The sequence below is a fragment of the Odontesthes bonariensis genome, chromosome 12, assembly GCF_027942865.1.
Source record: "Odontesthes bonariensis isolate fOdoBon6 chromosome 12, fOdoBon6.hap1, whole genome shotgun sequence".
In the NCBI taxonomy this organism is placed as follows: domain Eukaryota; kingdom Metazoa; phylum Chordata; class Actinopteri; order Atheriniformes; family Atherinopsidae; genus Odontesthes; species Odontesthes bonariensis.
The window spans coordinates 30,120,227-30,129,510 of record NC_134517.1 but is presented as its reverse complement, the minus strand read 5'-3'; the positions used below and the strand labels follow the sequence as shown (position 1 = coordinate 30,129,510).

General features: G+C 39.4%; 1 pseudogene; it reads left to right on the top strand.

Moving 5' to 3' along the window:
• Window positions 1-6,478: 6,478 nt before the first annotated feature.
• Window positions 6,479-7,797, top strand: LOC142396213 (zona pellucida-like domain-containing protein 1 pseudogene; annotated as a pseudogene).
• The last annotated feature ends 1,487 nt before the right edge of the window (window positions 7,798-9,284 follow it).

Genomic DNA, 9,284 nt, shown 5'->3' with positions numbered 1-9,284 from the left:
ATGTGTTCTGATTTTCTGATAAGACAAAAAAGCATTATTCATGTTTCATGTGTTGCCTAATTAGAAAACAATTAGAATATAAAGTGTAGAATAAAATTGTGTTTGGTAGTATTCAGAGCAAACTGGTCTGATGATAGAAGATATAAAATGAGCCGTGATTTCACAAGTTTCTTAATATTGAGCACCTGTAAATAAATGAAAGTGATGCTTACTTAACAGCATTCTGAGTCAGTCTCATCAAGCCTTCAGTCAGGTTATCTGGCTCATAGAAAATAGCACGATATACTTCACATTGTGGTGTTTCGGAATCACTGATCATCAATAACCTTTCTCAAACTTCACTCTTGCATAACGGTAAATAACCTCTCCGCCAGAACTTTAATTATGAGAAATTCGATGACCTTGGACAATTGCAAAATCATCCAATTTCGAATACCTCCGATATGAGTTTCACAATACTCTCAAAACTCTTTGTTTTGTCCATGCAACCTTTTATTTTGCTTAGATAAATGTGCAAGATGGAATTAGGTTCAAGTTAAATGAAGCACAAATGGGTGTACTTATGGCACTTATTCTAAACCCATTTAATACCTCAATCTACTCTTACCAAAGCTGATAAAGTTCATACAAGACTTGTGAAATTTGGCATTGCAGCGAAAACAACAACAACACAAAAACATCCATTAGATTTTGTTACTAAATTCTAGTAAAACATCTTGCTACCATACAAACAGGGCTTTTGAATTTTTTTTTTAGCAATAATCCGATAAATAGTTGATCCTGAATGGAGATAATCTTCTACAAAAGATCAAAACATAAATCAGTGCAGCAGAGGCTGAGGATCGTTTGTTTCATCTTTTTCACAGTCATGTGGTGAATTCGCCATCCTGTTCGGTTCTCGTTTTCTTGCTGTCGTGTACCTTTGACCTGATTACATTGTAGGTAACGGGTGAAAAGAGTTTTGGTTTAATTTCAGAGGTCAGTGAAGTCTCAAATTAGCACAGAGGAAAGTCGAGTGCATTGTCACCGCTGTCTTGGCCTAATTCCGGTTATCATGTACACAAAGCTCCATTTCAGCGTCCAGGAGGTTGTGTTCTCAGATACTACACGTACAGCACACCTTTATTAAGACTGTCACACCCAAATATGAAACCAATATGTGTAAGGTGCACAGCAGCTGGACCATTTACACCTCAGTTTGGTGTTGGTAACAGCCTTTTCTCTGCAGGGGATTCCTGTGTGGCCTCCTCACACCACGTGAACATGTATATTCAGCCTTGTACCCAATTCTTCCAAATTACTGCCTTTTATCAAACCTGCAACTTGTACCTCAGAGCATTAACAGCATTCATATGTGACATTTCATTTCCTTAACAACTATTGGGTGTTGGGTCCACTTCTATGGTGGCTTGCTTTACATGGTGATATATTATCTGGTGTGAACCAGGTCAGTCCATATAATGGCTGAGCAGCAGTTTCCTCCAGCTAAGGAGGAATTTATAAAACAGATGAGCTTTCAATTAGCACAGAGAAGTGTTCACCGAGTTGTATTTTTATTCTGGTTTGTGCCAAACCTTTACATCTGTTTGTTTCTTTCCCACCGTCCTTGCTCACATATTCCATAAATTCAACCAGCTGTCTTCCTAATAAAGCTGCTCTTTTTCACATATGCCTTTTGTCAGATGGCAAAACTACTCTAACTGTAACTGAAAAGCGGGCCATTAAGCAACAAATCGTCCAACTCAAACGGATATGTCGGTCTTTTGTTCATACGGTAAATGCGGTAAAGTACGTCCCCTACGAGCAGCAGAAGGGAGATGTAACTCATACGGCCATTTCCACATTAGAGCAAACGTCATTCTCAATTCTTTCATTTAACAAGCCACAAAATCCTGAGACCAACATATGATCTGTCAATAACTGTCCTGTTGGAACAAAAGTGAAGTTGTTTATCTGTTTGTCTGAGGGTCTGCACACTTCTGAAGGCTCTCCATGTTGAATTTACAAATCTTTATCTTTAAGCACTGCATTCTCTTAGTTATGAAATTGGATGTTCAGCTAATCAGCGATCGAACAACGTTAAGTCAAGTTTATTTATATAGCACATTTCATGTACAAAACAATTCAAAGTGCTTTACATAAAATAAAAGCATTGCAGCGGGGAGTGTAAGAAGCATTAAAAATACATAAAAGAATATAAAAAGAAACATAAAATAATTAAAATGATTAAAAACAAGCGACAGTCTAGTATAAGTTAAAAGATATCGTGCAGATTTCATGCATAGACACATGGGAAAATAAATGTTTTTAACCTGGATTTAAAAATGTCTCCATTTGGTGAAAGTTTAATCTCTACTGGCAGTTTGTTCCACTTGTTTGCAGCATAACAGCTAAATGCTGCTTCTCCATGTGTAGCATAATCTTTAAAGTCTTTGCTCTGTTTGCTTTTTTTTTTAAGGACTGCATGTCTTTCCATCTGCACTGAAAAAATACCAGTTCAATTTGGAAATATCAGTTCAATTTGCTGACAAAATTGCGTCAGTGCCCCCTTTTTGCTCCATGGAGTCACCAGTTGTGACCAGTACTGCTGCTGTAGGCTGTTTGTTACTCCTAACGAATATCATTCTATTCTCCAGGTGTGGATATGGACTGTGTTTATCAAATCTAATGGCTAATCACCCTTCCTTTAATGCCGTTTAAAGTCTCAACTGTGAATCGCACAACAAAATCCTTTAGACACACCAGATGTGGTGCACAGAAGCGTTTTCTAAAATGAGTCTAAAATGCTGTAATGTCACCAGCTGAACTGATGGATTGCTGGGTAAGAAAGGCACATTCACTTAACAGTTAGTAGGAGTAATGTCTTGACTAAAATAATATATTAAAGATATACACAATCTACAATGCCACAGTACAGCGTTTGTGGTCAGAGCAGCAAATTAACCTTCAGTTTGTGTTTTCTGTACAGTCTTGCTGATAGAATGCCACATCACTTTGCTTCCTCTGCCCCCAAAAGCTATCACCACCTCGCTGCTGCGAGCCGCTAGACAAAATAACCCATAAGGCCCAATCATAACAGTGGGTCGTTTCGGTCGTGACCTTTGCAGTAAAAGAATGACAGAGGGTTGTATTTTTCCTCCAAACAGAATTCCCACATCGTTTTTCTTCTTTCTGCATGTTTCCGCCTCTGCGACTCCTCAACGCCGCAGACCCTCTGGTGCACTCGGGGGCTCGGGCCATCAATCACACGGTTTTAACTGCACAGTCAGGGCGGAGGTGAGCGAACAGCAGAGCAGGTGACCCTCCCCAGCCACACTTGTGACCCCATCATCTCCCAAACACCATCTCTGCACCCCAATAAATTCACAGCAGGACTTTGTCAGAGTCTGTTTTTCATCTGTCCTCTCACTTCCTGCCTGATATCATCATCACAAATAAAACATTTTATCAATTAGGACAACAAGCTTATATAATGGGACAGACAGAGATATATGTGTATGAATGGTAGCTTTTTTTTTGTTGCTATACTTCACATATATATATGTTTATTTGATCCGTTTTATGATGCTCCAGTAAAGACATTTACGTCTCTAGATTCTAAATCAAAACATTTAATACAGGCATGTTTTTTTTGCAATATTCATGACATATAAAGGTCAAACACTTTTGTTGAATCTCTCAGTGTCTCACTCATATACAATATCTGTTCTTCAAAAGTAGGTGGGTTACACTACAAAACCGTCACCATCTTCTGCTGGTCACAGACAAAGGTAAAGGGGATCCTATTATAGCAGGAGCATCACAATCTAGGTCATTAGAGGAATTGCCTCACGGCAAAGTACAACAAATGGTGAGCGACATGCTTTTTGGGTGTTGACTCCTAATCCAAATGAGTACCCCCCCCATATCTTTCATCAATGTCACATCATTCATGCCAAATATGGGAAACAATCTCTTCACCCTGACAACCATAACAGTTAGTAAACACTTTTTGTTGGCTGCTAAGAGTTTTACAGTTTCTGTTTCAGGGATTTCTTCACCCATTTACTGCTGTTTTTATAAACATGCTCAGATTTTTAGTAAAATCAGGAACTATGACAGCCGGGATAAAACTGTCAGCCGTTGCCTCGTGAAGATTTTGAGGTTTGTGTTAATATCCAGTTTTAGAGACCACCCTCTTCATCTTTGAAGAGAAGATTCAAAGCGATCCGTTGGTTTCTTTCACGAGGCAACTTTGTATGATTCAGCATGATATAAACTGGAGTAACTTGGATTTTAATGAATAATTGAGTTGCAACTAGTTGGACTGAATTAAATTATAATTGGTTATGTTTGGTTAATTGTTGTGAATTGGCACCATATAAATACACTTTATTTGAACTGATTTACTTCTTAAAACAGTTTGTTTGCCTGCAGTTGTGCACCAATGAAATGTTCCGTAGAACAAATCATAAAAAACATTGTTTAGACATTTATTTAGTGGACATAAGGAAGGTTTTCTTCTGATGACTCCTCTAAAAAGACTGTATCAATACTAACGTAGCTGCACAAAGTGAAACAAAACAACCTAACCTTCCTGTTTTGTTGGTCTTATAGACATCAACTTCGCCTCCTCTATTCGTGTCGAATTCCATTTTTTAATTACATGAAAAATGAGGGAACAGCTTCCTAACCGTTATCTCCCTCTATTTGGGTATAACTTAAGCTAATCCAGGGCAGCTGCTGCGAGGAGTCCATGGCTGCTGAGTGATGGGGCAAGATTAAAAGAATTAGAGCATCAATAGAGCTTTGATATTTGCATCGCATGTCAAGTCAAACTCCAAAAAAGGCAATTAAAGTCCAAGATCTTTGTAAAAGTCCACTCCCCTATTATATTTGAACAAAATCTTCTTCTAACTCCTTCACTTAACTCATGTCTTTCAGAGGTCAGGTCATTTTCTACTCAGTTACAGATATTTAAACAAATGCTTAGTCCAATATATTAGTGTTTAACACAAAACCTTTTAATAAATCACAACAATTGACACATTTATTGTTCTTTAAAGATGAGATTTAAGTAGAAAGAAAACACTCCTGGAGCTTTGTTAAGATTGTGTTGGCATAGAACAAAATATTCCATGAGGACTTGACTGCGTAATGATCGTGACCTTTCTATCCTTCAATGTCTTTGTGATGTTCGTAGGTAATGTATAGGTTTTCGTCCTCCTCGTCTATGGTTTGGTCTCACTTGTTTATAGCAGTTTCCTGAGTTTGGCAGTCATAGATTTCTTTGTTGTTCACCGATGTGCTATTGAACCTTTGTCAGAATTACTGTCTTTGTCTCCACTGACGCGGCATAGTTTCAGTTACCTTCGTGATACACTGCAGGATCAGTTTGCCCTTTCATCATTAGCCTCTGAATATATGCCGCCAACAATAGATGACAATTATACAGTATATTGTGCCACAACATAATAGGCTGATACACTTCCCATACGTGACATAAAATGCTCTAGTCCCCTCTAAAGTATAGGGTTTTTCAAATTTTTAGCATTATGACACCACAAAAACACTAGAGAGAACTAAAACTATGGCTTGTAAGCACTATATAAAACAGCGAGTAAATTAAAGCCAGATAGAAAAGTCAGGCATTGATTTATGTGTTCCTCCATTGCTAGCAATCTCTTATCATATGTGTGTATATTTATGAATTTTGAAAAATTCAAATGATGATCGATAGAGTTTTTCATTCCAGTTTGGCTTTTGATTTGAATAAAACAAAAATCCAATTTGATATAAATGACGGTGTGAGTTTTATATGATGAAGAAAGCCACTCAGTGATTATTTTAAAGAGTTAACAAATAAAAAAGAGGAAAACAGAAGAAAAAAGGCTAAAAATTGTGTTTGGCTGATTTCTTTTCCTTCATCAGGATCTCATTGTGTCTGCCCTTCAATACCTACATTCATGTATAGTTGAATTTAAACTCAAAGATGTGTAGCTTAAATGTTTTATTTAGTATCTGTTTAAATGCTGATTATGATGCTTTTACTGTTAATGTCGGTCAGGCATTGCCTGCCAGGATCAAACTGGGTCATTAAGTTGGCGGGGCTCAAACCGGATGAAAGAACCTTCACAGCATTGTATGTATTATTCAGTTATTCACCACATACAGTGTTATGTTCCAATAATTCATGAAGGCTCTGTACTGGGGGACATGGTAATCTATATTTTAAGGCATAGTCAAAAAAGGAACAAGCCTATTGTCTTTGTGTACAATGCTTCAGGTTTCAATTGTTGCCCTTAGGACATGGTCCAGACTGGAGTTCTCCTTCCTAGTACAATGCAATTGTTCAAAAAAAAGGCAGTTGTTTGACCTTGTTTTGGACCAATCCCAGGAGACACAGTTTCCTATAAAGACCACTGAACCGAACCTAAAGACTCCAAACACTCAGAAGACCTACCAGCCTTCAGTTGAGACAAGGTTTTAGCATAAAGAAGGTAACAGTCAAGGTAAAGCCGAAGAACAACCATGAAGATTCTTTTGATTTTACTCTCCTTGATAGCCAGAAGTAGTCAGCTAACAGTAGGAGACTGTGGGACGGAGGCGAGACGACCAGAGATAACTGACATTGCAGTGCAGTGTGGTACTTCATCCATTTCCCTGGCAATTCAGATCTGCCCAGTCATCTATACTGGCTACAATGAGACTCTCCTGATCCTGAACCATATGATGGACCCAATCTGCAGAGCAACCCTCGATGAATCTGTAAGTCCACCTGTTGCTCGCTTCAACTTTCCACTTAATATGACCCAAGCCTGTGGAAGCACATTCAGGACCACCAGTGCACCTGGGACAGGCCCATTTGCTGACTTTTCCAACATCCAGACTGTAAACATCAGTGGCGTTGTCCGGTCCATCGATCTCACTACCGGCACAATCACTTACAACGCTGAGCTGAAGTACCTCTACTCCTGCGCCTACCCCTTAGAGTATCTAATTAACAACACCCAGATCGATGTGTCGTCCTCCTCCATTGCAATCAAGGACAACAATGGAAGTTTCATCAGCACCTTGAGCATGGAGCTCTTCAGTGATGCCAACTACACCAGCCCGATGGTCATTCCACAGCTGGGAATTGAACTGAGGACCGATGTGTACGTCGAGGTCAAGGCCACCAACTTGACGGGCCAGTATCATGTTCTGCTGGACCGGTGCTATGCCTCCGTCTCTGCTCTCCCTTCCAACTCCAGCTTCTTCAACCTGTTTGTCCCCTGTTCCAAGGACCGCTTCACGACCATGATTGAGAACGGAGACAGCCAGTCCGCCCGCTTTAAGTTCCCCGCCTTCCGCTTCATAGAGCAGCAGAACGAGACCATGTCCACCTATTTCCTCCACTGCATCACCCGACTCTGTGAGATAAGCACCTGCAGTACCTTCAAGCAGTGCAACAATAGGAGGAAGAGGAGCGCCCTCGACACTTCTGCTACGGGCATAGCCAACACTTACACCATCACCTCCCCAGAGATCGTCACCAAAGCCGACTCCACTGAATCCAAGGAAAAGCCCCTTGTTGCAGGAAAAGAAGATGACTCCACTGTCGGGCTCGGCGTGGCCGTCGGTGTCCTCGCCTTTGCTTGCATAGTTGCCCTTAGTGTTGCAGCCTTGTTTTACAAAAGGCTCAGGAACTAAGGAGGCATCGATGAGTTGAAATGCAGAACACTGGCCTGTGAGGCTACACACTTTTTAAACTGTTCTGTATCTACTCTCTCATTTCACCTTTCTGGTAGAGGACTGGGCTCAACTCAACACTACATCTGTCGGGAGATCGTCTGTAGGTTCTGGAAAGATAATTAGGAGAATGCACATTTCTGTAGGTTCTGTAGATTTTGTTAGCATTAAAAATGTCTGCACTTTATGGGCTTTGAAAAAATAGAATTAAAAAAAAATGGTAAATTATAAGGAAAATAGCAAACGAATGTTACAATATCATAATTTCTTCCTGTGGAGTGGTAAGGGTCTGGCATGTTTTGAAAGTAAAATTAAAGTACCTTTCAAAGTATTATGTCTGTAATTTATTGAAGCTGTTACACAAAATCAGTAAATCACTTGATTATCTTTGTTTAATTCTCCCTCTAATGTAATCCACCAATTAATTACGCAAACCACTGCAATCCACTGTGTTAACTTTAGCTATTCTTTCATGTCAATGACTGTAAAACAATATTTGCTTGATTATTACAAAGCTTTGACCTGTACTTGTGTTTGTTTGCATGCCTGCATTTCCTTTGAAGTATATATTTGAAGAGTTAGTCATATCTTTTATAATGTATATAAAACTGTAAGCCTGTCTGTAGGAGAGGGTTATGAATCCAAGATGCATAAATAAAAGAAAAAGGCCATGAAAAATGTATTTGGAAACTTCTTCTAAGCCAAAATCTTTACACCAGCTGGAGTTTTGTTAGTATAAACAGACATTTTATGAGTAACAAAGAAATCCAGGGACAGAATTTGAATTAAAAAAAGTCAAAAAACACTCTCACCACAAGCTGAGTTGCAGAAAATATGAAGGGACAACAGCCACTGGAGGAAACCGAGAGAGAGAAAATGATTCTATATGTGCAAAATAAGTGACTGAGATTAATATCCCTTTTCATACGAGAGGCCTGAGAACATATGACAAATACATTTACAGCCACTGAAATTAACACAATACTAAAATATGTTCATGATAATTAATATCTCTATAAAGTCAAATCAATGTATGACTTGAAAAGAAGCACTTTTCCTGGTATGTGCAAGTCTTTAAGGTTTCCCCACCCCCTGCTCCATATCTGCTGGTAGAGTCTCCAGAGTCTTCCACACTTCCAGACTGGCCTCATGCCCCATAAGGCCAGTGTACATGTCAGAAAAGGAAGCCGTCTGAATATGTGAACACACATGGCAGTATATCTCCGACCCCACAGGGCCACAACTGCTCCACCCTTCTGTGATGTGCTCCGGAGACACCCGCTGATGAATGGACAGAAGATGCAGAGCCCCCTCAGGAGGGTTATTTAACAGGACCGAAAATGAAACATTTTTACTAACAATTCTTTGTGCTCATTTTAGTCTTTCTGGTACAGGACAGGCCGTTTCCTGCCTCCGGTAATTGCACAGGAAAAGCATTCTAGATTTAAAGCCCAATGCCAGTGTTTTACGAGCTAATAATTTATAATAACATTTCTGTTTGCCTTGTCGTAGATTTACACTAGCACATAACACGTTTATACTTTCATAATTTACGCGAATGCGTCATCGGCTAT